Consider the following 26,263-nt stretch of genomic DNA (forward strand, 5'->3'; position numbering starts at 1 on the left):
AAGTTAAATGTGGGAGTGTAATGCCTGGGTTACTCTTCGGAGGGTTGTTCTGGCTTGTTGGGCTGAAGGGCCTGTTTCCACATAGTAGGGAATCTATAATTCTATCTCAAATTATTTTAAAAGAGGGCAGATAGATTTTTGAAATATTGAGCAGTTGAGGGCTATGCGGATGAAGCGTAAAAGAGTTGTTGAGGTCTGGGTTGGCCCAGCCATGCTCTGATAGAATGGGGGAACAAGCTGAAGGTGATGAATGGCCGACTCCTGCTCCGATTCCTTGAGGCTCCGTTTCATGTTTTTTTTGTTTCCAAAGAAGACCGTGATACAATGTGCTAAAGATCTCAGATGTTGTGAAAAGGAATGAAAATGGGGTGTTTATGTACTGATTCAGATGGCATTGATTCATCAATCACAGCGATACAGTCATGAGTAGGAAGGCAATTCCCTCCATGAATAAAGGAAATCTACTGCAGAGCTCACACAAAGGGAATTCTTCCCCTCAGCAAACTCTCCTATCACATTACCCAACATAGCAGCTCAAGCAGGACACACTGCGCATGCTTTAGTCATCAAAGGCGACCCTGGGTGATTGATGTCAGCACCGGACCAATGAAAGGTCGGTGGGCGGAACTGGAGGACCGAGCGGGAGGTTGATCCTCCAACCAATCAAAATCAAACTAAACCATGTGATCACCCTCGCGCGCGGTGCAGAGTCGCTGTAATGAATGCTCGGGAAGTTATGGAGAGAAAGGATACGGTAAGGAAAGAAATAAACTGGGAAACGGGAGAAAAACTGTGTTGCTATGAGCGGAGAGGTTTTACAAACAAATTGTGCACGTTGGAAAACACAAATTTGAACGTCCCAGTCCCGTGTTTGCAGTAAATGGGGAATAGCCTCAGTGCGGCTGCAGGTCTGAGTGAGCGCCGCCATCTTTATTCAGGACAACGACTCACTGGACACGTTCGGAGCCGCCATCTTTGTAGGGGGCAAGGTGCAGCCAGGCGCATGTGCAGCCTTTCTCTAGTATAGCGTCATTGGGATCATAGCAGCCAATCCTGCTCTGATTCACCTCTGGGCTCCCTCATAACCACTTTGTCAATATCAAGCTTCCTCAGTCTCGAACCATGGGTGTATTTTTGGTCTGTTTACTACTGTATTATTACTTTTATAGACCCTTTGTAAATGAGTTTTTCACTGCGGCCCAGCCCCTGACCATGTGCTGCTCTATTATCAGATTACTTTTTTCTTGAATATTTTTGACAGTCAAGAATTCTTTTTTTCCAACAAGCAAGTGTATTTTCCTTCCATTTCTGTTTATCAAATTCTGCACCATTTTCATTCCCTGTAATCCGTTTTGCACTCCCTGAAACATCAACTGTGTTTCTCCTTCCACAGATACCAGTGATTAATGCCAAAGCCCTGTTGCCTGTGGAGAGGGTGATGTTTGACTTTCATGTACAGCTGCAGTTTGTGTGGTGAAGGTGCGCCCACAATGTGGTTGGGTAAGAGACATTTCAGATTATTCATTACAGCAACAGTGATGATTTGAAAATAATGTCTAAATCAACAACACTTTGTATTTTTATTGTCATGCTTATAATTTCACAAAAATAATGTTGAGAACTTTAGACATAAGGCCAGAGATGGAGATATTAGGTCAGGTGACCAAAAGCATTGCCAAAAAGCAGGTTTTGAGGAATGTCTTAAAGGTGGAAAGCAGACCTGTGAGGTTTTGGCTGCAAAGTTCAGACCAAGCTGCTTCAGCAACTGTAGAAACAGCCACACAGGTGAAGTAATGAATTAACAAATGGTTGGGAGTCTCGATGAAAATGGGTTTTCGAGGTCTCAAAGTGTGTGTGGTGCAGGGAGCTAGGGATTATCACAGCCAGGAATTAAATCAAGTGTGAGAATTTTAAATTGAGGGATATTGGCCAGGTGCTGGCAGGTGAGACTAGATTGGGTTGGGGTATGTGGTCGGCATGGATGGGTTGGACCGAAGGGTCTATTTCCTTGCTGTACATCTCTATGGCTGTTATGCTGTTGATTATAATTAGGAGCCTTTTGATGAATCAACAAGCAGAGATTTAGACTTTCATGAGATTACAGGGAGGTTGAATGTGGGAAGCTGGCCCTGAGTGTGTTTAGAAAATGAAGTCTGGAGATAACATAAAGTGGATGAGATGACATGAGCTGAAACAAGGGTGGAATCAGCTAGAAATAGTGATCTTGTAGTGGGACTGGGCTGTCACCCTCACCTCACCTCTGGGATTCAGTTAGGTGTCAGGTTGTGAATCAGGGCGGTAACACAATCGGGAGCTGAGTGGCCCTGGTGGAGCCTAAAATTAGTGTCACTGAGCTGACTGTTGCTGAGCAGCTGCTGCTTGGTAGCCCTGTTGATGACATCTTCCATCACTTTACTGCGGATCGAATGTGGACTGATAGATGGAACTTGCCTGGGTTGGATTATCCTGTGTTTTTGTGTTGAACATCCCTGGGCAATGTTCCACATTGTCGGTAGATGCCAGTGCTGGAGCGGTACTTGGCTTGGTGGGTGGCAAGTTCTGGAGCACAAGCTATCAGTGTTATTGCCAGAATATTTGCCGGGCCCGTAGCCTTTGCACTACTTAACCATTTCTTGATGTTATTCAAACTGAATCGAACTGGCTAAAAACTCACATCTGTGATGTTGGAAACCACTGGAGAAGGCTGAGATGGATCATCCACTTGACACGTGTGGCTGCAGATTGCTGCAAATGCTGTCATCTTATCTGGTGCATGGATGTGTGAGACCCCTCCATCAGTAAGGGTGGGGATATCTGTGATGCTTCCTGCAGTGAGTTGTTTAACTGTCCATCACCGTTCACAACTTGGTGTGGCAGAACTGCAGAGCTCTGATCTGTTCCACTGGATATGGGATCACTTAACTCTGTTGCTTGCTGCTGATGCTGTTTGAAATGCAGATAGTCCTGTTTGGTAGCTTCACCAGGTTGGCACTTCATTTTTAGTTATGCCTGGTGCTGCTCTTGGCATGCCCTCCTTTACTGTACATTGTGATGGTTGAGAGTGGAATTTACAATCCCATGAGATTATAGATTGCGCTGGAGTACAGTTCTGCTGCTGTTGATGTCCCACAGTGCCTCAGAGATACCCAGTTTGAGATCCTACATCTCTTCAAAGTCTATCCCATTTAGAACGGTGATAGTGTCACTCAACACAATGGCGGTTTTTCTCAACTTTAAGGCAAGACTTTGTCTCCAAAAGGAATTTGTGATGGTCGCTCTTACCGATACTGTCATGGAGAGATATATCTGCAGCTAGTCAATTCATAACAATGAGATCAAGTATGTTTTTCCCTCTTGTTCGTTCCCTCACCACCCACTGCAGACTCAGTTGAGCAGCTATGTCCTTTAGGACCTGACCAGCTCAGTCAGTAATTCTGTTGCAGAGCTCGTCTCGATTGTGGATATCGAAATCCTGGACCCAGAGTATGTTTGATACCATTTTACTTCCTCAGTGCTTCCTCCATATATTGTTCAACATGAAGGAGAACTGATTCATCAGCCGAGGGAGGATGGTACGTGGTTACCAGCAGGAGCCGTGAGACTTCCTGGTGTCCGGAGTCAATGCTGAGTACTCCCAGGGCAAATCCTCCCTGTCTGTACACCACTGGGCCACCACCTCTGCCTGGTCTGTCCTGCCGGTGGGACAGGACATATCCAGAGATTTTAGGAGAAAGTGAAGACTGCAGATGCTGGAGATCAGAGTCGAGAGTGTGGTGCTGGAAAAGCACAGCAGGTCAGGGTGATGAAGGGCTTAGGCTCGAAACGTTGATTCTCCTGCTCCTCGGACGCTGCCTGACCTGTTGTGCTTTTCCTGCACCACACTCTCTATCTAGGGATGGTGATGATGGTGTCTGGTCATTGTCTGTAAGGGTTGATTTTGTGAGTATGACTATGTCAGGCTCTTCCTTGATTGGTCGGTGAGACAGCTCTGCACATTTTGGCCCCAAAATCCAGATGTTAGTCTGGAGGACGTTGCACCATCGAGAGGGCTGATTCTGTGGTTGTATTTTCTGGTGCCTTGATAGATACCAAGCGGTCTATCCAGTTTCATTCCTTTGTTGAGACTTTGCAGTGATTAATACAGAGAGTAGCTGGCTGGGTCACTGTCAGGTTGGCGGGATGTTTTCCGCCATTGACAATGATTCCATGGAGATCAGGAGATTCCTAATTCCAGTTTTTTTTTCTTGAATTCAGACTCCACCATCTGTCAAGATGGGATTCGAACCAGGACTTCAGTCGTTTGTTTTAATATTTTGGATAAACGTTAAATACATTAGGTTTGTTCACTCACTTTAAATATCACTAACCCTGGTTTTGTTTCTTTGTGAAACACTGTTCATCATCCTGTCTCCTCCAACATTCTCTCCAACAACAAGAGTTTGGAGCACATGGAGTTTCTCTGTCACTCAGACTGAGATAATCCGATCTGCTGTTTCCCTCCCTCCCACTAGCCCACGGAGCCAAACTGCGTCACGTAGTGTTCCTGGTTTTTGTCCTTAACTGACATCTTTCTCCAATCTCATGTCAAGCCTTATCAGAGCTCATCTTGACCCTTTACCCTAATCTCACTAAACTACAGACTTTCCAACTCTCTTTCCTCCTCCTCTTCATCAGTCCCCCTCACCGATTCACAGATATTGTACCTTGTTCTGTCTTTTCTGGTTATGGTCCTTCTCTCCCAAAATCCTGCTCCACCTCCACTCTCACTTTCCTTTCTGAATTTCTTGCATTTGGTGTCCTTGGTCCCTCCTGTATCTCACATACAATGCCAGGAGGTGACATCGTGCAAAAGCACCATGTTGGGTTTCACATGTGCACTGACGATGCCCAACTCTTCCTCCCCATCATCCCTCTCCATTACTCCAATGTTACTCAGTTATCAACTGCTAACCACATTCCCACTACTCGATTAGGTGCAGTTTCCTCTAATGAAACATTGTAATGGTTAAACCCATTGCCTTACAAATTCCTTTCCCTTACTGCTGAGTCCCTCCCTCCCACTGGGAACTGTCTGAGGCAGAACTACACTCTTCACAATATTGCTGTCATATCTGACCCCAAGCTGACCTTCTGATCAGACACCTACACAATCACAACACCAGGAATTCCAATCTCTTAAACGTTGTTTGTCTCCTCCTTACCCCAGCTCCATTGCTACTGAAACCCCTTACCCGCGTCTGTGTCGCCTTAAACTTGATGAATCTGAAATGGAACCCTTTATTGCGTGACTGACACAGAATCTGGTTTCGGACTCCCCCGTGATGGGAAACATCCTCTCACTATTTATCCTGTCAAACCCCTTAGGAATCTGGTGGTGGGGTATGATTGTAGGTGGTGGAAATGGCAGAGGATGATGTGTTGTATCTGGATGGATGGTAAGGACTTGGGGAGGGTTCTATCCTTGCAGTTGGAGGTGTGGATTTCAAAGACAGAGGTGCGGGAAGTGGAGGAGACACATTCGATGGTATTGACTATGTGGGAGGGGAAATTGCAGTCCTTGGAAAAACTGGCTTTACTGGAACACTGCAGTAAGCGTGAGACAGAGATGTTGGCCAGGGAACAGGCTCGTGTGTTAAAGTGGCAGGCAGCTGGAAGCTCGGGGTCTGTTTTTGCAGCAGAACGTAGATCATCAGTCGCCATTTCCGCCACTTCCACTGAGATGCTGCCAGACACAGCTTCCTGTCCCCTCCATTAACAGCTATGCACCCCCCCCAGCAAGATCATAATCCACTCCTTTGTCTTTCCAAATGTTCCAGTCTCTCTTTGGGTTCTGTCCCTGCCTATTATTTACTCTTTAACCCCTATCTCCTGCAATACAAAGATCTGCAAGTTAGTTGAATTGGCCAAGCTAAATTTCCCATAATGTTCTGGGATGTGTAGGTTAGGTGTATTAGTCAGGAGAAATGTAGAGTAATAGGGTTGGGGAATGGGTCTGGGTGGGATACTCTTCGGAGGAACGCTGTGGAACCTTTGGGCCGAATGGCCTGTTTCCACAGTGTCAGAATTCTAATTTTCCCAGCTCCCATCGGTTCTGAGGAAGGGCCACTGGACAGATTTCTGTTCCCAGATGCTGCCAGACCTGCTGAGCTTTCCCAGCACCTTCTGCTTGTTGTTCCTGATTGACACCATCCATACACCTTCTGGGTTTGATTCAGACAGGGGGAGGATCCCACCACTGACCTCACAATGGGGTCCAGCTGATTGATGGAAGCTTCGGACCAATAGGAAAGATTGGTGGGACCGGTGGACGAAGTGGAACCAGCTGGTCATCCAAACAATGGGAGTGAATGAGGGGCGTGGCCAGTGGGATGACACATCACCAGTAACTCTGCCTGTGCAGCGCCACGTGACACGGCCGTCGGTGAACGTGGGAGACGCAAACAGGGAAGGGGAGAGTGGCCTCGGAGACGGAGATGATGAATCACTTTTTTTTTCTAGTATGGCCATATGCAATCTCATGTTTATATCTTTTTTTCTTTTTTTTATTATCACCCAATCTCCTGTTATTTTTTTTTTAAACTGCGGTAGTACTTATTTTTTCCCCAGCACCCATGGTGTGTGTGTGCAGGTGTGAGACACAGTGAGAGACACAAAGTGCACGAATCTTTATTCAATTTCCACCACCAGGAAGATAGGAAAACGCCCCAGTGGCCAGTGACAAGCACTGCCCTTCACATCAAAGGGCAATGCTGTGTGATCAAAACAGTGAAGGGGAGGGTAGGGACTAAATCAAAATAGAGTTGGACGGGGAAATAATGCACTCCACTCCCTGTGGCGCCCACCTCTCCCTGAACAACTCCAGGGTGTTGGTGGACACCGCGTGCTGCTTCTTCAAGGACACCCGGGCTCTAACGTAACCCTGGAAGAGGGGCAGGCAGTCGGCCCTAACGACCCCCTCCACGGCCCGCTGCCTGGACCTGTTGATGGCCAGTTTGGCCAGGCCCAGGACCAGACCCACGAGGAGGTCTTCAGATCTGCCCTCCCTCCTCTGTACCGGGTGCCCAAAGATCAGGAGCGTGGGACTGAAGTGCAACCAAAAGCAGAGGAGGAGGTTTTTAAGAAAATCAAAAATGGAGGGCAAATGCCCACACCCAATATATACATGGTCCATGGACTCCACAGCGCCACAGAACAAGCAGTTGGGCTGGGAGTCCGTGAACCACCGCAATCTGCGGTTGCAGGAGACTGCTGCGTGCAACACCCTCCACCCCAGATCCCCGAGAGAAAGGGGGAGGACTCCCGCGTAGAGAGCCCTCCACTGGGGATCCCCACCGGCCGGTGGCAAGTGGGCATGCCAAGGCGTGTCCGGACGGTGGATGAGGGAGAAGAGGTGGACGGTGTGCAGCAGCAGTCTACACAGGGCCCTTCTTTTCACATCTTTGAAAGAAACAAAATTAAAATTCCGGAGGCGGCTCAGGTTGTGGGGCACAGGCTCCCGCGGGAAGTATGGGACCTTGGGGCCAAATGAATCACTTTAGACTGGGAAGTTTCAATTACACTCTGTGCGGGTCGTTAGTCTGAATTAGAAACTCTCGGTCCCGCGTTTGCAGCAGATGGGAAAATGGCTGCGGCCCTTAGGCGGTGATAGGTCATGGGATATGGTCGCCATCTTTATTAGGGGTAAGGTACAGGTGAGGCGCATGTGCATGTCCCCTTCCGAGGGTGGGGGGTGCGATTTGAAGAGAGGCATTTACACATCAAGCACATACCAAGCGAAAAGTATGTCTTTATATTCTTCCTGCACTGACTGAGAGTTTTGTTTTGTAAATTCATTTCATAGGATATTAAATCAGAATAATTGAGGCTAGGATCTCAAAAGCAAGTTTTTACAGTCAATGGAGTCATCAGGATCTGAATATCATTGGCTTTTAACTGTGGAAGGAGAAAGGTTTGTCTGATCTGTTTGTGGGAAAATATCCCCAATATTTTTGTTAAGCAGAAAGATGTACAAATTCATGGTTGGGTCACACTTTGGGTTTGTGCTCTGTTCTGGGCCCTGCAGCAGAGGAAAGAGATATTAGCCTGAAAGGGAGCACAGATTTATCCAGATTACACCTCGTCTCTTTGTAAGAACTGTCAGATTTAGACCCAATCACCCACTTCATGATGTTAACCTGTAAACTTCATATTTTCAATTACCTGTAAACTTCCCATTAAAAGTCCTTTTGGACACAAATTCCAGTACCTTTCATTTGGAATGTTCCAGCTTCTGACAACTGTCTGTTCATTCCGAAACTGCTGAGGTCCATGTTGACTCTGGGGTTACAAAGGGCTGAATTGAAAGATGAGGTGCTGTCCCTGAGCTCCCATTGAGATGCATTGGAACAGGACAGGAGGCTGAGGGCAGTGTAGGTGTGAGCAGACAATGAAAATGACAGGGCTGCACTGTGAGGGCTGCTTGGCTCAATGAGAGTGTTTTGGAGTTGGGTGTAAACAGAGTGGGGTGAGACAGGGAGAAGGTGAAGCTGAAACTCAGTTTTAGTTCAGGCCCTTCAGAAATTCACAGTCCCAATGGGAACAGCCAGTTTTTAAGTGATACCTGCAGAGGATTTGTTAACAGTTTTTAAAGTATTTTTCCGGAGGGCTGTTGAGAGTTAACCACATTGCTGTGGGTCTGGAGCCACATGTAGGCCAGACCAGGTGAGGATGACCGTTTCCTTCCCTACAGGACATTAGTGAACCAGATGGGTTTTCTAACAATCAACAATAGTTTCATGGTCGTCATTCGCCTTTCCATTCTAGATTGTCTTGAATTCCGATGCTGCCGTCAGCCATGTTGGGATTCTAAACCTAATCCTCGGAACACTGTACATGTCACTCATCTGGCAGGAATACCATTAAGCCATTGCCTCCCTTTTTAGCAATAGAACATAGAACATAGAACATAGAGCATAGAACAATACAGCACAGAACAGGCCCTTCGGCCCACGATGTTGTGCCGAACTTCTATCCTAGATTAAGCACCCATCCATGTACCTATCCAAATGCCACTTAAAGGTCGCCAATGAATCTGACTCTACCACTCCCTCGGGCAGCGCATTCCAAGCCCCCACCACTCTCTGGGTAAAGAACCCACCCCTGACATCTCCCCTATACCTTCCACCCTTCACCTTAAATTTATGTCCCCTTGTAACACTCTGTTGTACCCGGGGAAAAAGTTTCTGACTGTCTACTCTATCTATTCCTCTGATCATCTTATAAACCTCTATCAAGTCACCCCTCGTCCTTCGCCGTTCCAACGAGAAAAGGCCGAGAACTCTCAACCTATCCTCGTACGACCTACTCTCCATTCCAGGCAACATCCTGGTAAATCTTCTCTGCACCCTCTCCAAAGCTTCCACATCTTTCCTAAAGTGAGGTGACCAGAACTGCACACAGTACTCCAAATGTGGCCTAACCAAAGTCCTGTACAGCTGCAACATCACCTCACGACTCTTGAATTCAATCCCTCTGCTAATGAACGATAATACTCCATAGGCCTTCTTACAAACTCTATCCACCTGAGTGGCAACCTTCAAAGATCTATGTACATAGACCCCAAGATCCCTCTGTTCCTCCACCTGACCAAGAACCCTACCATTAACCCTGTATTCCGCATTCTTATTTGTTCTTCCAAAATGGACAACCTCACACTTGGCAGGGTTGAACTCCATCTGCCACTCCTCAGCCCAGCTCTGCATCATATCTAAGTCCTTCTGCAGCCGACAACAGCCCTCCTCACTGTCCACAACTCCACCTATCTTCGTATCATCTGCAAATTTACTGACCCACCCTTCGACTCCCTCATCTAAGTCATTAATAAAAATTACAAACAGCAGAGGACCCAGAACTGATCCCTGCGGAACTCCACTTGTAACTGGACTCCATGCTGAATATTTACCATCTACCACCACTCTCTGACTTCGACCGGTTAGCCAGTTTTCTATCCAATTGGCCAAATTTCCCTCTATCCCATGCCTCCTGACTTTCCGCATAAGCCTACCATGGGGAACCTTATCAAATGCCTTACTAAAATCCATGTACACTACATCCACTGCTCTACCCTCATCCACATGCTTGGTCACCTCCTCGAAGAATTCAATAAGACTTGTAAGGCAAGACCTACCCTTCACAAATCCGTGCTGGCTGTCCCTAATCAAGCAGTGTCTTTCCAGATACTCGTAAATCCTATCCCTCAGTATCCTTTCCATTACTTTGCCTACCACAGAAGTAAGACTAACTGGCCTGTAATTCCCGGGGTTATCCCTATTCCCTTTTTTGAACAGGGGCACAACATTCGCTACTCTCCAGTCCCCTGGTACCACCCCAGTTGCCAGTGAAGACGAGAAGATCATTGCCAGCGGTACTGCAATTTCCTCGCTTGCTTCCCACATAATCCTAGGATATATCCCGTCAGGCCCGGGGGACTTGTCTATCCTCAAGTTGTTCAAAATGTCCAACACATCTTCCTTCCTAACAGGTATCTCTTCTACCTTATCAGTCCGTTTCACACTCTCCTCTTCAACAATACGGTCCCTCTCGTTCGTAAATACTGAAGAGAAGTACTTGTTCAAGACCTCTCCTATCTCTTCCGACTCAATACACAGTCTCCCACCACTGTCCTTGATCGGACCTACCCTCGTTCTCGTCATTCTCGGGTTTCTCACATACGCATAGAATGCCTTGGGGTTATCCTTGATCCTATCCGCCAAGGATTTTTCATGCCCTCTCTTAGCTCTCCTAATCCCTTTCTTCAGGTCCCTTCTGGCTATCCTGTATCCCTCCACTGCTCTGTCTGAACCTTGTTTCCTCAACCTTATGTAAGCCTCCTTCTTCCTCTTTACTAGACATTCAACCTCCCTTGTCAACCAAGGCTCCCTCACACGACCATTTCTTTCCTGCCTGATCGGTACATACATATCAAGGACACGTCATATCTGCTCCTTGAAAAAGTCCCACATTTCCACCACATCCTTCCCTGACAGCCTATGCTCCCAACATATGCTCCTCAAATCCTGTCTTACAGCATCGTAATTTCCCTTCCCCCAATTGTAAAAACTTCCTTGTTGTGCGCACCTATCTCTCTCCATAACCAAGGTGAAAGTCACAGAATTGTGGTCGCCATCACCAAAATGTTCACCCACTAACAAGCCCACCACTTGTCCCGGTTCGTTACCAAGTACCAAATCCAATATGGCCTCCCCTCTGGTTGGACAATCTACATACTGCGTTAGAAAAGCTTCCTGGACACACTGCACAAACACCGCCCCATCCAATCTACTTGATCTAAAGAGCTTCCAGTCAATATTTGGGAAGTTGAAGTCGCCCATGACTACGACCCTGTGGCTTCTGCACCTTTCCGAAATCTGTTTCCCAATCTGTTTCTCCACATCTCTGCTGCTATTGGGGGGCCTATAATAAACACCCAACAAGGTGACTGCACCTTTTCTATTTCTGACTAAAAGAAAGTTCCATCATTCTACGTGTACAATTTGAGATAAAACACTGCAATGTCCATGTGTCAGGTCAGCCTCTCCAAAAGGTCAATCAACAGAAATTTGTTTGGCGGTGAAATATTTCACTTTTTTGGGCCAGTTTATGAAACACAAATGAATCTAAATAAAAATCTTATGCCACGGTCATGTAATTTCTGAAGCCGGAGGGGGATTACAGAGACAGGGAGGGTTGTGGGGCCAGAGGGGGATTGTTGTCCAAACATCACTGTGGTGTACATGGACGACAGCATTTCAGGGAGGTGGTTAACCACCACTTTCTCCGAGACAAGTAAAGGTGGCCAATAAATACTGGTCTGGGCAGCAAAGGCAACCCCCAGTGAATAAAACCAAGCAGTGACCTCTCTGAGCTGACTTGCTGTGAAGTTAAAAACCTCTCTGGAAATGGAGTGGACAGAGAAGAGAAACAGAGACATTTCACAGCTGTCCTCAGAGAGACCTCACCCTTGGAAGTACTCAGAGCCGGGGATCAGCTCAGTGAGTTTCAGTCTCTTCAAATAACAATCTTAGTCGGTTTTATTTTATTCAATCTACAATAGTGAGTAAGGTAAGGATTTCTTTTTAATGTCTTAGGGTCTCTTGATGAAATGTTTAAGATATGAAATGTAAGCATTAAGTTATTCTCGGGCAGTATTTTTTGAGCAGTAAGACTGTGCCTTTGTCTTGGTCTGTAGATTGTTAAGGTGGAGAGATGCCTGTTGTAGAGTGGCGTGCTGTTCCTGTCGGATGTGGGAGATTAGGGAGAGTTTCAATGATGGATTAGTGGTGCAGGAAGAGCACAGCAGTTCAGGCAGCATCCAAGGAGCAGCGAAATCGACGTTTCGGGCAAAAGCCCTTCATCCTGCTGAAAGGCTTTTGCCCGAAACGTCGATTTCGCTGCTCCTTGGATGCTGCCTGAACTGCTGTGCTCTTCCAGCACCACTAATCCAGTATTTGGTTTTCAGCATCTGCAGTTATTGTTTTTACCTCAGAGTTTCAATGATCCTGATGATTGTCTGCAGGAAGTGTGATTGTAAATCCTATTGGATCACATGGATTGGTGGAGGAGTCATTAAAGGCAGTGAGGAATTGAGAGGAGCTGGGGGTGTGATAGGTGGCAGTCTCAGGAATGCAGGATACTGCAGATACAGTCAGGTAGATGGTTTACCGCTAGGAAAGCGAGGAGGGGTAGGTCGGTACTGCAGGAGTCTCCTGTGGCTATCCCCATCTCAGACAAGTATACTGTTTTGGAAAATGTAGGTGGTAATAGACTTTCAGGGGAATGTAGCACTGACAGCCAAGTTACTGGTACTGAGACTGGCTTCGAACACAATGTAAGATATATCCAGTTCCACACGATCGATGGTGATAGGGGACTCTCTAGTCAGAGGCACAGTCTGCCATTTCTGCAGCTGACAGTGAGACATCAGAATGGGGTGGTGCCGCCCTGGTGCCAGTGTCAAGGATGTCTCACAGAGGGAGCAGAATATTCTCAAAAGGGAAAATAACCAGTGGGAGGATATTATACATTGGTACCAATGGCATAGGAAGGGGAAAGCCTGGGGTCCTGACGAGCAGCGAGATTTGCTCGTGCCACTCGGGAGGCATTAAACAAGTGAGGGAGTCGGGGTAATCCTAAAGAGATAGTGAGAAAAGAGGTGAGTCTGAGGCTGGTCCTGTTCACCAGTCAGACTGTCAAGGCAGGCAAGAGCAAGTCACAGAATGAGGTGCGACACACCAGTTGAACTGCATTTATATCAGTGCAAGAGACCTGACAGGTCAGGCAGATGGGCTCAGGGTATGGTTTTGAATATGGCAGCAATATTACAGCAATTACAGAGGCATCACTCAGGGATGGACAGGTCTAGCAGCTTAATGTTCCAGGGTATAGATGTTATAGCAAGGATAGAAAGGGGCCAACAGAGCAGGGAGAGAGGTGTTTTTGATTAGGGATAACATTATGGCTGGGCTTCGGGAGGATATTCCTGGGAGTACATCCAGGCAAGTTATTTGGTTGGTACTGAGAAATAAGAAAGGGATGACCATCTTACTGGGATTGTATTATAGACTCTCTCTCCCAATAGTCAGCGGGGAATTGAGACACAATTTTACCAGGAGACCTCAGTTATCTGAAAGAATAATATGGCTGCAATGACAAGTGGTTTTAATTTTACCAACATGGCCTCGGAGTGCTGTAGTGTTAAGGGCTTGGATGGAAAGGTATTTGTTCAGTGTGTACGAGAACATTTCAGATTCAGTTTGTAGGATGTACCTACTAGAGAAGGAACAAAACCTAACCTGTTTTCTTTATTCATTCACAGGATGAGGCTGTCACTGGCACGACCAGCATTTATTGCTGCGTTTACCCAGAGGGCAGGTAAGAGTCAACCACGTTGCTATAGGTCTGGAGTCCTATGCAGACCAGACCAGGTAAGGATGGCATTTTCCTTCCCTAAAGGTCGTGAGTGAACCACATTGGTTTTTCCAACAATTGGCAATGGATTCCTTGTCATCACTAGATTATTTTTTCTAGATATTTATTGAATTCACGTTCCAAAATCTGCCATGATGGGATTCAAACCCGGGTCCCCAGAACGTTATCTGGGTCTCTGGATTAACTGTCTAGCGATAATTTCACTCCGTCATCACTGCCACTTAGGAGATGAGGCAGGGTCAGTGACTGAGGTATCAGTGGGGCAGCGCATTAACACCAAAGATCCCACAGTATTGTGGCTCAGTGATGAGCGCTGCTTCCTCAGCACCAGGGGACCTGGGTTTGTTTCCAGTCTCAGGCGACTGTGTTGGAGTTGGCACATTCTCCCCAGTGTCTGTAAGGGTTTCCTTCAGGTGTTCCAGTTTGCTCCCACAGTCCAAAGATGTGTAGGTTAGTTGGATGAATCATGTTAAATTTCCCATAGTGTCTAGATGCAGTATATGAGGCTTTGGGATGTGCAGGCAAATCTCTGCCTGATGTGAAAATATCCTTTTGGGGTTTTGGACAGAGGTCAGAGGGAGGTGTGGCCACATGTTTTACATCTCCCATGGCGGCAAGGGAGGGTCGAGGGTGTGGACCGAACATGGGAGGTGCAGCGGGAATGGTCTCTGTGGAACGCAGGTAGGGTTGGGGAGGGAAATCTGTCTCTGGTGGTGGGGTCTGACTTTAGATAGCAGAAATAACCAAGGTTAATGGGCTGTATCTGGAGATGAGTGGGGTGGAAGGTGAAGAGCGCAGGGTTATATTCTTTATTGTGTCTGGAGGGGTGGGGTAAAGGCGGAGGTGCGGGAAGTGGAGGGTATGTGTTGGAGGGCATTGTTGATCAAGTCAGAGGAAAATTACGGTCCTTGAAGTCGGCCTTTCTGGGATGTCCTGGAATAGGATCCAAAGAGATTAAACAAATATATCACAGACAAAAGATTAACTGGACCAGAGAATAGAACCCCTTAAAGGTCAACAAGGCTGTCTATGGAACCACAGGGGGTGTGAAAGATATACAAATATTTCACTTCATTTTTACTGGAGAAGTATATGGAAGCTCGAGAGTTTGGAGAAATAAACAGTGATGACTTGAAAAGTGTCCATGTTACAGAGGAGGTGGTACTGGATGTCTTAAATCGCATCAAGGTGGATAAAGTCCTGGAACCTGATCAGGTGTATCCTGGAACTTTCTGGAAATCTAGGGATGTGATTGTTGGGCCTCTCCTGAGGTATTTGTATCGTTGATAACGACAGGTGAGGTCCCATTCTTTTTAAAAGGTGGTAAGGAGAGGCCATGGAACAAGAGAACAGTGAGCCTGAAGTCAGTGGCAGGCAAGTTGTTGGAAGGGATTCTGAGGGACAGGATATCCATCTGTTTGGAAAGGTAAGGAATGATCAGGGAGAGTCAATGTGGCTTTGTACGTGCACAATTGGGTCTCACTAACTTGAGTGAGTGTTTTGAAGTGACAGAGAAAATTGATTAAGCCAGGTAGTGAATGTTGTTTATATGGACATTCAACAAGGTTCCACAAAGCAGACTGGTTCGCAGGGTTAGATAACATGGAATGGAGGGAGAGCAAGCCATTACAAAACTGCCTTGAAGGTAGGAGACAGAGGATGATGGAGGGTTGCTTTGCGGACTGGAGGCCTGTGAGCAGCAATGTGCTGCAAGGATGGATATTAAGTCATTAAATAAATGACTTGGATGTGAATATATGAGGTATGGTCAGTAGGTTTACAGAAGACACAAAAATTGGAGATGTAGAATGAAGAAGGTTAGTTCAGAATACAACAGGATCTTGATCAGATGAGCCATTGGAGCAAGGAATGGCAGACGGAGTTCAATTTAGATAAATGTGAGCTGTTGTATTTTGGAAAGGCAAATCAGGGCAGGACTTATACACTTAATGGTAAAGTCCTGGGGAACCTTGCTGAACAAAGGGACCTTGGAGTGCAGGTTCCTAGTTCCTTGAAAGTAGAGTCACAGGTAGGTAGGGGAGTGAATGCAGCATTTGGTACGCTCCCCGTTATTGGTCAATGCACTGAATGCAGCTGTTGTAACGTCATATTGTAGCTGGACAGGGCGCTGATTACAGCTCTTCTGGAATTCTGTTTTCAGTTCCAATTTCGCTGTTCTTGGAATAATGTTGAGAAATTTGAAAGGGGTCAGAAAATATTTGCAAGAATTTTGCCAGGGTTGGATGGTTTGAGCTATTGGGAAAGGCTGAATAAGCTGGGACTATTTTCCCTGGAGAGTTGGAGGCTGAGAGGTGATCTCATAAAATCATGAAGGGCATGGATAAGGTGAGCAGTCAGGGACTTTTTCCCAAGTTTGGTGGGTCCAGAACTAGAGGGTACAGGCTTAAGGTGAGAGGGAAAAGATTTAAAAGGGATCTAAGGGGCATCGTGTTCATGTTGAGGGCATTGCAAGTATGGAGTGAACTGCCAGAGGAACGGGTGGAGGCTAGTACAATTGCAGCATTTAAAAGGCATCTGATTGGGTACTTGAAAAGGAAGGTTTTAGAGGGATAAGTGTGAACCGCTGGCAAATGGGACTCCATTAACGCTCTCTGTTATTGGTCAATGTGTTGAATACAGAAGCTGGGACGCCATATTGTGGCTGGACAGGACATTGATTAAGCCACTTCTGGAAAACTGTTTTCAGTTTGAATTACTCTGTTCTGGGAAGGATGTTGTGAAACTTGCAAAGGTTTGGACAAGATTTACAAAAACGTTGCCAGGATTGGAGGATTTGGGCTACAGGGGGAGGCTTAATAGGCTGGGCTATTTTCTCTGGAGAGTCAAAGACTGAGAGGTGACTTCATGGAGATTTATAAAATCACGAGGGGCGTGAATAAGGTGAGCAGCCGGGGTCCTATTTCCTCAGGTTAGGTGGGTCAAAAACTAGAGCACCTGGGTTTAAGTTGAGAGGGCAAAGATTTAAAAGGGATCTAAATGGCAACGTTTTCAAGCTGAGTGTGGTGTGTGTATGGGAGGGGCTACCAGATGAAGTAGTGGAGGCTGATAAAATCACAACATCTAAAAGGCTTCCAATTGGGTACATGAATAGGAAGGGTTTTGATGGATGCAGGCCAATAGATGGTAAATGGGAATCCATTAGTTTAGGATTCCTCGTTGACATGGACGAATTGGACCGAAGGTCTGTTTCTTTGATCTTAATAAATTAAGATGCATTCCTCTCTTTTGGGGAGAGCTCGCTGAAGCACAGATAATTATCCTTGGAGCTGAGAAGGTGAAGCAGTGATTTCGATCTGGTGCAGATTTGGTTCCAAGGTCTTGAATTTGCAGAGAGAGAGAGGATTGTTCACACTGTCACAATTTTTAGTAACTACTTTCAAGTAACTGGCAAATAATACAAGGTGAAAATGTGAACACTATTTTATTCAGTAAGTTCTGAGCATCTGGAACAGTCTGAACGACAGATTCGGCAGGTATTCTGAAACAGACTTGGAATCTTTTTAAGGAAAGATTTGGGGGGCCGTGGGCACATGGGAGGGGACTTGGGACAGATTTGCAGCATCTCCAAAGGGAGAGAGTACAGCCCCAATGGGCTGAATAGCCCCCAGGCCCTGTGCTCTGTGATACTGCCCCATTCAGTGTGAATGATGAAGCTCATCCCAGGGCAGAGAGAGGGATTAGCCCTCCACTCTCATCACAATGGGGTCCGGCTGATTGACGGCAGCTCCAGACCAATGGGAGGAGAATCTGTGTGGTCCTGCAGGCAATGGGATTGAATGAGGGATGTGGCCAGCAAGACAACACCTGTCCATGAGCTGTGCAGGTGCAGTGTCACTGTTTGGGGTTGGGAGAGACAGCAGAGACTGGGACAGAGGCTGTGGGACCTGAATTACAAACTCCCGGTAAATTAAAACCAAAAGAACTGCAGAAGATGTAAATCAGAAACAACAACCAGGAGGTTCTGGAAAAGCTCAGCAGGTCTGGCAGTATCTGTGAAGAGAAATCAGAGTTAAAGTTTCAGACCCAGTGTCCCTTCCACAGAAGAGATATTACTGAGTAAAAAAGGTCAGTTTATGTGCAGAAGTTAGTGTGGAAGGGGAAGATAAAAGGAGTAAAGGATAGGTGGGGATAGAGTGAGAAGAGTGGTTGGATAAAGGAGTGGATAACGATCTTGCTGGGGGAGGGTGATTAGCTGTTAATGGAGACTGTTAGTGGCTAACCATAGGGAGTGTGTAATGGCAGGCTGTGAGAACGAGGCCTGGTGTGTGGGGTAGGGGGGCTACGACATGAGGTTGTTAACTTATGGTTAGCCACTAACTGTCTCGATTGTAAGCTGTTGCCCACCTACATCACTCCACGATTGGAGCTGCCGAGGACACAAACCTTTGGAATATCTTCCCTAAACCCCCCTGTCCGCCTTAAAGATGTATCTAAAAATCGTTCTCTTTAATCAACGTTTCCATCATTCGTGAAGCATTTTAGGATATTTGTCAATGTGAAAGGCTCGATACAATGCAGGTAGTTGTTGTTATTGTCTGACATCAGGAGAAACAGGGATGAGCCCATCTCTCTGAGACCTGATGAATAGCAAAAGCAGGAAGCACTGAGCATGCTCCAGCCCACAATGTGCCTCGGATTATTGATGTCAGCGCAGGACCAATAAGAGTTGGGGAACGGGGCTAGAGGTGCTAGTTGGTCCTTCAACCAATCGGAGTGAATGAGGGGCGGGGCAATACTCAACCATGTCATAAACTTCATTGGCAGCACATTTTTGTTGTGACCAAGGCATTGGAAATGTGTGAAGGTGAAGGGCAGGGGAAAGGAAAGACATATTGACCAGGAAGAGAAGGAAATTTTCACGGTATGGAATGAGAGGTTTTACAGAACTTAGTGCACATTGTAAAACACAAATTTGAAAATCCCAAATTCTGTACCATTTTCCCTCCCGATAATGCATTTTGCACTCCCTGAAATATCAACTGTGTATTTCTCCCTCCACAGATACTAGTGATCAGTGCCAAAGCCCCATTGCCTGTGGAGAAGGTGATGTTTGACTTCCTTGTACAGCTGCAGTTCGTGTGGTGAAGGTGCTCCCACAATGTGTTTGGGTAAGAGCTGTTATAGATTATTCACTCAGCGACAGTGAAGAGTTGACAATGTATGTGCAAATCAACAACAGTTTGTTTTTTTTTTAACCATGTTTTTAATTCCACAGAAATACCATTGAGAACTTCTGACATAAGGCCACAGCTGTGGATACTAGGTCAGGTGATCAAAAGAATTGCCAAATAAGCAGGTTTTCAGGAATACCTTAAAGGAGGAAAGCAGGTTTGAGAGGGTCAGGGTGCGAATTCCAGACCGCGTTGCCTTGGCAACAGTAGAAACAGTCAGGCAGATGAAGCAATGAATAAACACATCGTTCGGAGTCTGAAAGAAAATAAGATGTTGGGATCTCACAGGTTGTGTGGTGCAGGGAGACAGGGATGTTCACAACCAGGAATTACATCAAGGGTGCGAATATTAAATTGTTGCTTGTTAATAGGAGCCTTTTGATGGATCAACAAGCTTTGGTACAAGTGAGTACGTGGGCAGTAGGGTTTTAGATACTCTTGAGATTACATGTAAGTTGAATGTGGGAGGCTGGCCAGGAGTGTGTTTGGATCATGAAGTCTGGAGATAACACAGGGATGGACGAGTATTTCAGTAAATGAGCTGAGACTAGGGTGGAGTTGGGTGATGTCACTGATGTAGGAATAGTGCTTTTGGAGTTGGGCTGCTCCTCCTCCTCATCACTCCCCCTCCCCAATTCACAGATATTGTTCCTTGTTCTACCTGTCTGTCTTTTCTGGTTATGTCTTCTGTCCCATTCTGCTACAAACTAATATTTGAACCCACCATTGTTTGAAAAACCTACTCCATCCCGACTCTCCCTTTCCTTTCTGAATTCCTTGTGTTTGGTGTCCCTTAAGGATCTCTCCTTGGTCCCTCCTGTTTCTCACCTACACACTGCCAGGAGTTGACATTGTCCAAAAGCACCGTGTTAGGTTTCACATGTACACTGACAATGCCCAGCTCCCCCTCCCCGTCATCCCTCTCCATCACTCAGTTATCAAACTGCTCATCACACTCCCACCAAGCGATTGGCTGCAATTTCCTGCAACGGAACGTTACAATGGTTAAACCCATTGCCTTCAGTTGCTGTTACAAATTACTTTCCCTGACTGCTGAGCCCCTCCCTCTCACTGGGAAGTGTCTGAGGCAGAACCACACTCTTCACAATATTGCTCTCATATCTGACCCCAAGGTGACCTTCTGATCAGACATCTACACAATCACAAACACCAGGAATTCCAATCTCTTAAATGTTGCTTGTCTCCACCTCACCCCAGCTCCATTGCTACTGAAACCCCTGACCCGTGTCGGTGTTGCCTCAAACTTGACGAATCCAAAACAGAACCCGTGATTCCGTGACTATCCCAGAATCTGGTTCCAGACTCCCTCTTGTTGGGAAACAACCTCCCATTGTTTACCCTGTCAAACTCCTTAAGAATCCTACATGTTACAATGAGATCCCCTCTCATTCTTCCCAAATCCGGTGAGTAGAGTCCCAACTTCTTCAGCCTTTTCTTTAAAGATAATCCCTGGAAACCAGGGTTCATCCCAGTCAATCTTCTGTGAAATGCCTCTGATGGAATGATGTATTTCCTTAAATAAAGGGACCAAAACTTCTGTCATTACTCCAGATGTGGTCTCACTCGCACTTTATAAAGTTCCTCTCAGGTATATACTCCAAACAACTCCCTTTAAACTTACACAGATGTTGTTGGAAATGCTCAGCAGGTCATGCAGCATCTGTGAAGAAAAATCAGTTCAAGTTTCGGGTCTGGTCACCCTTCCTCCAATACGTTAACTCTAATTTCTTTTCACAGATGCTGCTAGACCTGCTGAGCTTTTCCAGAAACTTCTATTTCTCTTCCTGGTTTACAGCATCTTCAGTTGGTTTGGTTTTCATATCCTTTAAACTTGCCATCTCTCCTCTAGAATTTGTCATTTCCACCTTGGAAAAAAGATTCACATTTGTTTGGACTCCCCTACTCTGGGGGGAAAAAAAAGAAACGATGGCTAGTCACACTATCATTGCTCCTCACAATTTTATAAAGTTCGATAAAGCCACCTAAAGTGTCCAGTGCTGCAGGGAAATAGCCTCAGCCTATTCAGCCTCTCCCTATGGTTCACATATTCCAATACTGGCAACACCCTGGAAAAACTTTTCTGAACTCTTCCAAGTTTCCCAACATCTTTCCTGGAACAGGGAGACTGGAATTGAAAGCAGTCTGGGGATTCCAAAAGTGGCTGAGCCAATAAGCTGTACAACCGGAACATGATCTCCCGACTCCTATACTCAATGCACTGCCCAATAACAGCTAGCATACCGCACACCACCTTCACCGACCTGTCTATCTTCAACCACACTTTCAATGACCTATCAATCCACACTGCACGGTCTGTTTGTCTGTCAACACTTCCCAGGAACTCTGTCATTAAGAGGTTGAGTCCTATTCTGGTAACATCTTTCTGAAATCAGGGAGACCACAATTGAACACAGTATTCTAAAACTGGCCTCCCCAATGCCCTACTCAGCCACAACGTGCCCTCCTAATCCCTATATTCAGTGACAGAATCCCTACAGTGTGGAAGCAGGCCTTTCGGCCCATGAGACCATCCCAACCATCGGAACAGCATTCCACCCTAACTCTGTAACCTACCATTACCCAAAGCTCATCCAGCTAACCTGCATAGCTTTGGATTTGTGGGAGGAAATTAAGAGCACCCAGAGGAAGCCCACGCAGACACACAGGGAGAATGTACAAACACCACACAGACAGTCGAATCGAATCGAAACAGCACATTCCATTCCATGTTAGTGTCCCAAATGCCACGTCCAGCACCTGATCTCCCTGAAACTCTACTTTCCAAGATCTATGCAGTTATTCTGAGCCCTTTAGAAGGAATTAAGGTGAGGAGGAGAAAACTGGAACAGAATTGAGTTTTAGATCTATAAAATAATTCTCCATCTTCCCTCTCTGTTCCCCCTGTCTCCCCCTGCTCTGTCTGCTCTCCCCACCCCCCCCCGTCTCCCCCTGCTCTGTCTACTCCCCCTGTCTCCCCCCCTCTGTTGGCCTGCTCCCCCCCCCCCCCATTGGCCTGTCCCCCTCCCTCTGTCGGCCTGTTGTCCCCCCTCCCTCTGTCGGCCTTTCCCCACCGGCCTGTCTCTTCACCCCCCCTCCCAATCGGCCTGTTCCCCCGCCCCCCCCCCAGTCTGTTACCCTCACCCTTTCTGTCAGTCGCAACCTCCCCCTCCTCCCCCCGTGTTCCCCTCCTCTCTAGTCCCACTTTCTGTCCCGACCCGTCTCTGTGCCACCCCTCTCTATACCCCGCTCTTTCCGCATCCATTTCGGTCCTACCCTCCCTCCCAGTCCCCTAGTTCTGTACTCTCCCACTGCAGGGCAAATATCTTGTCTATTTACCGTATCCATGCCCAACCTGATTTTAAAAATCTCTTTCAGGTCACCACTCAGCCCCTGACGCTCCAGGAAAAACAACCTCTCCAACCCTGGCACCATGCTATAATTCTTTTCTGATCTCTTTTAAAGTTTAAGAACATCCATCTGATAGGAAGGAGAACAGAATTCTATGGAATATTGATTCGGCAACTTTTGCAATGTCCTGTACAGCTGCAATATGACCTCCCAACCCCTATACTCAATGCTGTGACCAGCAAAGACAAGCAGACCAACTGTGGCCTTCACTATCCTATCTACTTGCTACTCTCCTGTCAAGCAACTATAAACCTGCACTCCCCAGGAACTTACTATTAACTGTCTAAGTTCTGCTAAAGTTTGCTTTTCCAAAATGCAACAGCTCGCATTTTTCTAAACTGAACTCCTCAGCCCATTCACCCATCTGATCCAGATCCTCTTGTACTCTGAGGTAATCTTTTTTCACTGTCTACTACACCTCCCATTTTGGTGTCATCTGCAAACTTACTTACAATACCTCTTATGTTCACATCTAAATCATGGATATAAATGACGAAAAGTAGTGGATCCAGCACCGATCCTTGTGAGACTCCACTGGTCACAGGCCTCCAGCCTGAAAAGCACCCTCTGCCTTCTACCTTTGGGCCAGTTTTGTACTCCATGCGATCTAACCTTGCTGACCAGTCTCCCATGAGGAACCTTGTCAAACACATTACTGAAGTCCATGTAGATCATGTCCATGCTCTGACCTCAGTAATCCTCTTTGTTACTTCTTCAAAAAAACTGAGTCAAATTCATGAGAGATGATTTCCCATGCACAAAGCTCCAGGATTTAACTCTGTACATTGGGGTCTGCGTTGCCCAGTTATAGGTGTGAATATTCTGGATGAAGTTCAAGTACACCAGCATTTTGTCAGTGAGTCTGTATTGAGTCTTGTTAATATTACCAACACAGGTGAGTTCCTTTTGAAAGGCAGTCCCTGTATCCCTTGCCCACCAGGAAATAGTGTAAGTGTCCTTACCTCTGGACCAGGAGGATCAGGCTCAGAGTTGAGTAATAGCATCTTTGAAGAGACTGATTAGTAAACCTGCCCAAGCCACCAGGCCATACTGTCTCCCAGCTGTCCCTGCCTGAGCCTCCAAACAGAACCTCCCTGTAGTTTCTCTCCTGTCAGACTCTCCCATTGCTCAGTTTGTCCAGGATCCCCTCCTGCTGCTGCACTGCTCCTGTCCCTCACTGACCTGTCCATCCCCCAGTGTCCTCCACATTTATTCATTGTTTACAACCCCGTTGTCCCAGTCCTCCAGTCCCGCCCCCTCCACTCTATAGAGATGGCTCAGTGGTTAGCACTGCTGCCTCACAGCACCAGGTACCCGGGTTCGATTCCGGCCACGGGCGACTGTCTGTGTGGGGTTTGCGCATTCTCCCCGTGTCTGAGCGGGTTTCCTACGTGTGGTCTGGTTTCCTCCCACAATCCAAAGATGTGCAGGGCAGGTGAATTGGCCATTCTAAATTGCCCATAGTATTAGTTACATTAGTTCGGGGGAACGGGTCTGTATAAGTTACTGTTTGGAGGGTCAGTAAGGACTTGTTTGGCCGAAGGGCCTGTTTCCATACTGTAGGGATTCTGATATATTGGGCAGCTGCTGCTGTCAATCACCCGGACTCCTGTATGATCGGGAGCACGTGCTGTAAGAGGGGAGACAAGTGCACGGGTGCAGTGCTGACCGACTGTGGGAGTATGCACAGTATAGGTCAGTGCCTGGGAAGGAGGCTGTGGGTGTGAGGGATTAATCTATCATTAGCAGCTTCATCCCTCTAGGAGCAGGACCCTGGGGAATGGCCCTTCTCTTGCTACCCTGACATGTGATCAGACTATCAGTGGGGCAGCGTTTTGCAGAAAGCTATCAGAACTCTTTTGTGAAGATTCAGGGTTGTTATGGAAAGGGACAAGGATGGGCCTGCAATTAGAATTCTAATTTGGCTCATTTTAGTCAGATGGGTCTTGGCCAGAGTGTGCAGGAAGCAGTGTATGCAGGATGGTTCTCATCAGGAGCTAGGAAACTGGATTCGAAGAGAGAGTGTGTGAGAACTGGGTGTGGAGGAAAGGAGTGGGGGGATTGGTTTGGATTTCAGTTCACAGAAGAGAGAAATTGTGAGACTGAGGTTTAAAGCTTTGGGGGAACAAGGAAACTACAGTTTAATACTACAATTGTCTTATGAATTTCCATCCTGTATTAACAGTGGTAACTTGTGTGCTCTGTTGTATGGTACTGAAAGGGTGGATTTGCGGATGAGAAATTCAAATTGAACTTCATGTTCAGATCTGATAGTTACTTGATCCGTGCCGATCTGAATATCATTGGTCTTTTCATCTGGAAGGAAAGGTGTGCATTCTCTCCATGGGCAAATATTCCAAATCTCAGTGTGACTGGGAAAGTCCTGAGACACAGCCAAGTCCATGTCAGCATGGTGAGTGTGGAGAGAGGTTTCATTTGTTTTTGTAATTCTGGAAAATCATGGCACATTTCCCAGGAACAATTAAGCCACAACTTTGCTTTGTAGAAGGACAAGTCTTTAATTAACCATGCAACCAGAAAGACACAAGGATATCTGCACCATGGGAAACACTATGAAAACGGGATTGTTGTAAAGGAGTTCATTCTCGATCATGGATTGTAATCCATTGGCATTGTCCCGTCGGTTCCAGCACCGCGGGGAAACACTGGAAATATGATGAATGTAATGTAGGTTTCAGTTATTAAACTGTAAAAAGTGCAGAACAATTTACAAGGATGTTGACAGGACTCAGGGGTCTGAGTTATAGGGAGAGGTTGGACAAGTTAGGATTTTATGTTTAGGGCAGAGGAAACTGAGGGGGTTCTTTTCTCGAAGTGTATAAGACCATGAGAGGCATGGATAAGGTGAATGCACACAGTCTTTTTCCCAGGAACTCAAGGATTGGACGGCTTGATTGGATCAGTTGAAGGTTAGAGGAGAAAGAATAAAAGGGAAGCTGAGGGGCAACTGTTTTACACAGAGGGTGGTACGTATATGGAATGAGCTGCCAGTGGAAGTGGTTAGAACATAGAACATAGAACAATACAGCACAGAACAGGCCCTTCGGCCCACGATGTTGTGCCGAACTTCTATCCTAGATTAAGCACCCATCCATGTACCTATCCAAATGCCGCTTAAAGGTCGCCAATGAATCTGACTCTACCACTCCCACGGGCAGCGCATTCCATGCCCCCACCACTCTCTGGGTGAAGAACCCACCCCTGACATCTCCCCTATACCTTCCACCCTTCACCTTAAATTTATGTCCCCTTGTAACACTCTGTTGTACCCGGGGAAAAAGTTTCTGACTGTCTACTCTATCTATTCCTCTGATCATCTTATAAACCTCTATCAAGTCACCCCTCATCCTTCGCCGTTCCAACGAGAAAAGGCCGAGAACTCTCAACCTATCCTCGTACGACCTACTCTCCATTCCAGGCAACATCCTGGTAAATCTTCTCTGCACCCTCTCCAAAGCTTCCACATCTTTCCTAAAGTGAGGCGACCAGAACTGCACACAGTACTCCAAATGTGGCCTAACCAAAGTCCTGTACAGCTGCAACATCACCTCACGACTCTTGGTTCAGGCAGGAACACTCACAACAGGTAAAAGACATTTGGACAAATACATGGGTCGAAAGGGTCAAAAGCAAATGGGCCAAATGCAGGGAAATGG

The 26,263-nt window shown here is 46.5% G+C and overlaps 1 long non-coding RNA gene across 2 annotated transcripts in view; it reads left to right on the plus strand.

Annotated features, from left to right (window-relative positions):
- Positions 1-671: 671 nt before the first annotated feature.
- LOC140484542 (uncharacterized) overlaps positions 672-26,263 on the plus strand; it is a 50,499-nt gene continuing 24,907 nt past the window's right edge. Inside the window, exons 1-4 of one of the 2 annotated variants that reach the window (XR_011962266.1) lie at positions 672-754; positions 1,394-1,500; positions 13,853-13,961; positions 18,988-19,094. This is a non-coding gene — a long non-coding RNA (uncharacterized lncRNA). The remainder of the gene's footprint in view (positions 755-1,393; positions 1,501-13,852; positions 13,962-18,987; positions 19,095-26,263) is intronic. The other variant, XR_011962267.1, reaches the window with a different exon arrangement.

This window comes from Chiloscyllium punctatum, chromosome 13 (genome assembly GCF_047496795.1).
Source record: "Chiloscyllium punctatum isolate Juve2018m chromosome 13, sChiPun1.3, whole genome shotgun sequence".
Classification (NCBI taxonomy): Eukaryota; Metazoa; Chordata; class Chondrichthyes; order Orectolobiformes; family Hemiscylliidae; genus Chiloscyllium; species Chiloscyllium punctatum.